Below are 6,007 nucleotides of genomic sequence, written 5' to 3'. Positions count from 1 at the left end.
CTATCCAAAGGAGCCATGGCCTATCCAAAGGAGCCATGGCCATATGCAAAGGAGCAATGGCCATATGCAAAGGAGCAAAGGAGCAATGGCCATATCCAGTCAAGAATCAAGCATCGCGCTGCAAAAGTCGACGTGTGCGGATCATGTGCCCAGGAGGGGGCAGTGTGGTTGCCTTTGGTTATGGGTGCACGACGGAAAGGTTGCAGGTGTGGACAGTGTTTAGGGCTCTGATGGTTGGTCTTGCTTTCGAGGTGCGCTGTGGTTGTGGCTGGTCTGGATCCAGCGTTGTCTTGTGCTTGGTTGCCATTGACGGCCCACTTGGGGGAGGACGTGGTTCCGTGGATGGACACTAAACTGAACGTTGACGTGGAGCCGAATGTCCAATTTTGCCATACGACTTGTACCATTGTGTATCTTTTTCTAACCTGCCACTGTCGTAGTTGCTGCGTTCTTTGTCCTCGGTGTAGGGTGGCGTCGGAGCGAGCCGATCCCGAATGTCCAATTTTGCAATTTGACTTGTGACATTTTCTTTTTCTAACCTGCCACTGTTGCACTTCCTCTAACCCTAACCTACCACTGTGGTATTTGCGTTCTTTGTTCTCCCCTAGGTGTTGGAGCGAGACAGTCACATTTTGTCTTTTTCTAACCTACCACTGTCGTGCTTGATCTAAGCCTAACGTACCACTGTGCGTCCTTTGTTCTCTAGGTTTAGGGCGGCGTTGGAGCGAGCCCGTCCACGAGGAAGACACAATGATGCGAGCAGCGCCCAACTCATTGCATGTTCTGCCTTTTGCAGGCCGGACGCGAAAGGGGGGGAGCGCACGGCCCGACCCGATCCGACCTGGCGACGGTAACCAAGAGTGGCTAGCCGCTGTGATCAAGTAAGCAAGTGACCTACAACTTGGGGTGCTTTTTGAGTGTCTAACTTTTGTTTTTGTTTCTGCAGATGGCGACCGTGACGCGACAGCATCTGATCAGAGATGGACGGACCACTGTGCCATCACTCTGAAGTAGCAGAGTTGTGAGGGAGACCCGCTTCCCTGGAGGCGTCGACCTGCGTAGCTTCAACATGTGAAATGGATTTTTTTTTTCTAATTCACACCAGCGGTGTCCAAATGTCTGTTTGAGGGCTGCATACTGAAACAAATTGAGAATTCTTTGACACAAATTCATTAAATCAATCACGGAATGTTGCCATTGATATTTAGCGCTACAAAGCAGTGTTGTGTTCATTCGTGTGGTGTGTTGATCAAGTTGGCCCGAGGCTGCCATTTGGACACCAATGGTGACGTGTGTGTAGGGCTGCACGTGTATTGGAAAACTGCCATATGGTGGTCTAGGTTATTGACATGCACTTTAAGACAGCAAATTTTTTTTTTTCATGTCTCAAATGAAACATGTTTTCTTGCCTAACTATTTATGAGTTAAGACGATAAGTCATTGATGTAAGTTAGTTAACTAATCTAACTGATCTCATTGCGATCAAATAGTTAACCTCCCTCCAAGAATTGTCCACAACTTGCCTCAATGCAGTGGTCTGGCCCAATACTGCCATAATCATTGATTTTCCAAAATGTTGTGCAGCCCTCATTGAGTGCCAAACGCGCAGCGATGGCAAGCGCAAGCGAACGCGCAAGCGACGGCAAGCGCAAGCGACCGCGCAAGCGACCGCGCAAGCGACGGCAAGCGCAAGCGACCGCGCAAGCGCAAGCGACGGCAAGCGCAAGCGACCGCGCAAGCGCAAGCGACGGCAAGCGCAAGCGACAGCAAGCGCAAGCAACCGCGCAAGCAACCGCGCAAGCGACGGCAAGCGCAAGCAACGGCAAGCGCAAGCGAGACTTTTGTGCTTGTCTTGCAAGGTGGAAGAGACGATGTATGAAACGAAGAGCTGGTGGACGGAGGCACCCAGACCCGCGATTGGTGAGCGGGTTGCAAAGGAAGGAATCACCCAAAGAAAGCAGTCGCCAAGTGTTGAAGAGGAGCCTGACGCATGACTGGCCAAGGCTGGCCAGAGGCGGTGACATGGCAATCCAATCTGCAAGCGTAGTGTACACACTGGTTGGGTTTAATTTGATTTCCTTAATTTTCTGCCTTTCAGGATTGCTGGGGCGGTGGATCGGACGAGTGCCTGCACAGAGAGGGACAGGACCGCGGGACCAGAGGGTAATAATAAAAAACTTTATTTGTAGAGCACCATTCATACAAGAAATGCAGCTCAAAGCACTTTACAACAAAGAAAGAAATTATAAGCATTGAATTCTTCATATAGGAACAGACATAAAAAGAAAACAAAAACATTCATGTATGCATACCCAATAAATAAAGGGAGCTTAAAATAGGAGCAAGCTTTAATAGACAGGTAATGAGTACGTCCACAGAAGTGAACCGCGTGCAACAGTGCCGTTTTTCTTTTTGCAGTGGCACGAGGCGGAGGATGAGTCCAAACGTCGAATACCGGCCGGGGGGGGGGGAAGGAAGCCAACCATCGGCCGACCTTCGCCCGTGATGAGGGGCCGACACGAGGCGGCGGACGGGTGCGGATGCGGCGAGGGCAAAGCGCCCAGCCAGCATTTAAGGAGAGTATGACTGTTTTTCCTTTTGTGCTTTTTCTTTCCCTCCCTCCACTTTTTCACTGGGTGTGCACACTGGCCGTCTGCATGAGGCCTCTCTCTTTCTCAGCGCTGCGTCATTTTGCAATATTGTTGTTTTATTGTTATTGTGTTTTTTAAATACATGAAGTGAACTGTTTGTACTGTAATTGTGTGTGCGTGTACCTCTGAACCTGAATTAAACTGTGAACTGAATTCAAGTGGTCCATTTTAAACATTGGCATGGGCAGTCTATCGTGCATACAAACTGGAATCATTTGAGACCTTCTCAATGACAAGACATTTGTAAAGTTAGTCTCAAACCAAATTGTCTTGTTAAATATGCAGTGTCAGGCTTTTATTTTTTTAACTACACAAAGAAAAGCTGCATGCATTCGACATTGTTGACAAAAGCCAAGTAGCCAGACACCCATAGATGCAAACGGCAAGCGTACAAACGGTCTCTGTTGCGATCAATAAGTCATCTTTGGCAACCCTGCTTTAAAATGGCCACCGAACTCAGAATCTTGCAGAATGTTGGTACATTTTTCTGTACGAGTAAAAGCTGGTATCTTAATCTAGTCGGAGCCATTTTTTGGTTTGTTTTGAATCGTCATGCATCATGTGGGCGTTCTTGTGAATAAACTCGACAGCGTGTTTTCTTCCTGTTGGTGGTCTTGTAAATAAAGTCAACTTTGGTGTCAGTCATCATTCGCGATGAGCCTCAATTGAAGCTGCATCTCTTGAATGTGAAACTTCTTGCATGTGTTGTTGCAGGGCTTGGTGTCCCCATTGGCTGTCTGACTACAAAGAAGGCCGTTTCTGTACAGTCCAAGTTGTTGCTGAGGTCAAATGAATTTATAAACATAGCGTGTAACTTCCAGGACCTTAGCTTTCAATTCAAAGCACAGTTTCTTAACTACACGGCCAGCCACTGTACATGTACTGGATGGTACCAGCCAGTTCAAAGTAAAGGCCAGAGTGGTCGTCTTAATACCAGCATCCTCATGAAATTGACCATATCAGACAGGCTAGATGAATTCCAAGTGCTACCACCGGGTGGCAGCATATTTGCCTCAAGCTGTCTGGTGCTGGGTCAATGCGATGCATCTTTCGTTGTTTTGCCCAAAGCAACCTAATAAACAATATTTGCCTCAACCTGTCTGACGCTCCATTGAATTGTATGCAATTTTTAACCTGAAACAACTACATTACAAATGATAGGCGCCCTAATTAGACAGCTGGGTCAATGTGACCCGTCTTTTGCGGTTTGTTTTGCCCAAAGCAACCTAACAAATAAGCATAGGTACTGTCGCTAGCTCGTCAATGTGCATGTCTCTAAAATGTACAAAGCAAATTCATTTGCATAATAAACTTCCAAACCACATGCTAAAAATATTCATGTGATGCAGAAAGTCGTCTTCTGTAGCTTGCTAAGATTTGCCAATTTGAGCAATGCCGTATCTGAACCCGAGGCTGGGGGTTGCCCGTCCATGTCAACTCTTGAATCTTGAATGTGCCTAATCGCTGGGCCATTGATACATCAGCACTGCTTCTTTCTAGGTCTCCTCATGTCCTCAGCACTGCAAACCTTTGTGCCGGTACGCCATATGAAGTAAATGATGGAATGTTTTTTTTTTTTACACCTCCTAATGTGTATCAAGCATACCAGATGGTGTTTTAGAACAGCCTAGAATAGTAAATTACAAAAAAAAAAAAAAAAAACTTGTAAAGTCCTAAAAAGTTATTAATTCACTTATTAATCGCTGTAAGTGGGAAGTACAGGTAAATGTCTGTCTATTCATAGCCATGCCTATGTAGACCATCGCAGCGCGGCGTATGCAGTAGGTGGCGCAGGCGGCATGGGGGGCGCAGGCGGCACGCAGGCGGCATGGCGAGAGGGAGCGCAGGCGGCGCAGGCAGCATGGGGCGCAAGCAGCAAGGGTGGGGAATCGAACCCTGGATCTCAGGTGTTCAAGCGCAGCGACGGAGCCACTCGCCAAGCGTGGCGAGCTCGGCAGTCACCCCGCTTTCACTTCGAGTCATTCTTATACGTTCAGTATTGCGCTCCGCGCGCGATGGGTAAGTACAAAAGGGAGCAGACGGCCGCCAGCTGCCAGGTCACACTGGCCGACCGGTTAGTGACACGGCCTCATGCACCGTACAATGCTGGTTCGATCCCAGTGGTGGGAGCTTTCTCCAGCCCACTTTTGTAAGTGTCTGAATACATGCATATAGACTGCATGTCCACGCATTTATTTATGTATAAACGTCCAGTGCGGCCCCGCCCGCAAGTGGGCGGAGCGATGCAGCGGGCCCCGCCCCCATCGAAATGGCCCCGCCCCCCACGGAAATGGCCCGCCCCTGGCCACGCCCCCTGCCCTACAAAAAGCCAGTAGGGTAGGGGGCGGGGCAGAGCCCCGCCCCCTGCCCTACGAAAAGACAGTAGGGTAGGGGGCGGGGCGAAGCCCCGCCCCCTGCCCTACGAAAAGACAGTAGGGTAGGGGGCGGGGCGAAGCCCCGCCCCCTGCCCTACAAAAAGACAGTAGGGTAGGGGGCGGGGCGAAGCCCCGCCCCCTACACTATTAAAAGACAATTGAAAGTGTATTGAAAGACAGTAGGGTAGGGGGCGGGGCGAAGCCCCGCCCCCTACCCTACTGTCTTTCAATACACTTTCAATTGTCTTTACTGTCTTTAAATACACTATTAAAAGACAATTGAAAGTGTATTGAAAGACAGTAGGGTAGGGGGCGGGGCTTCGCCCCGCCCCCTACCCTACTGTCTTTCAATACACTTTCAATTGTCTTTTAATAGTGTAGGGGGCGGGGCTTCGCCCCGCCCCCTACCCTACTGTCTTTTTGTAGGGCAGGGGGCGGGGCTTCGCCCCGCCCCCTACCCTACTGTCTTTTCGTAGGGCAGGGGGCGGGGCTTCGCCCCGCCCCCTACCCTACTGTCTTTTCGTAGGGCAGGGGGCGGGGCTCTGCCCCGCCCCCTACCCTACTGGCTTTTTGTAGGGCAGGGGGCGTGGCCAGGGGCGGGCCATTTCCGTGGGGGGCGGGGCCATTTCGATGGGGGCGGGGCCCGCTGCATCGCTCCGCCCACTTGCGGGCGGGGCCGCACTGGACGTTTATACATAAATAAATGCGTGGACATGCAGTCTATATGCATGTATTCAGACACTTACAAAAGTGGGCTGGAGAAAGCTCCCACCACTGGGATCGAACCAGCATTGTACGGTGCATGAGGCCGTGTCACTAACCGGTCGGCCAGTGTGACCTGGCAGCTGGCGGCCGTCTGCTCCCTTTTGTACTTACCCATCGCGCGCGGAGCGCAATACTGAACGTATAAGAATGACTCGAAGTGAAAGCGGGGTGACTGCCGAGCTCGCCACGCTTGGCGAGTGGCTCCGTCGCTGCGCT

General features: G+C 50.5%; 1 long non-coding RNA gene across 1 annotated transcript; it reads left to right on the top strand.

The window, feature by feature from the left end:
- The first annotated feature begins 1,744 nt into the window (after positions 1 to 1,744).
- On the top strand, positions 1,745 to 3,299 carry LOC137840830 (uncharacterized). The gene is made up of 3 exons (XR_011087925.1): positions 1,745 to 2,017; positions 2,099 to 2,163; positions 2,419 to 3,299. It is a non-coding gene; the product is annotated as an uncharacterized lncRNA (long non-coding RNA).
- The last annotated feature ends 2,708 nt before the right edge of the window (positions 3,300 to 6,007 follow it).

The sequence above is a fragment of the Syngnathus scovelli genome, chromosome 12 (assembly GCF_024217435.2).
Source record: "Syngnathus scovelli strain Florida chromosome 12, RoL_Ssco_1.2, whole genome shotgun sequence".
Classification (NCBI taxonomy): domain Eukaryota; kingdom Metazoa; phylum Chordata; class Actinopteri; order Syngnathiformes; family Syngnathidae; genus Syngnathus; species Syngnathus scovelli.
Note: the sequence above shows the minus strand (reverse complement) of the source record. Positions and strands in the feature narration are given on the sequence as shown.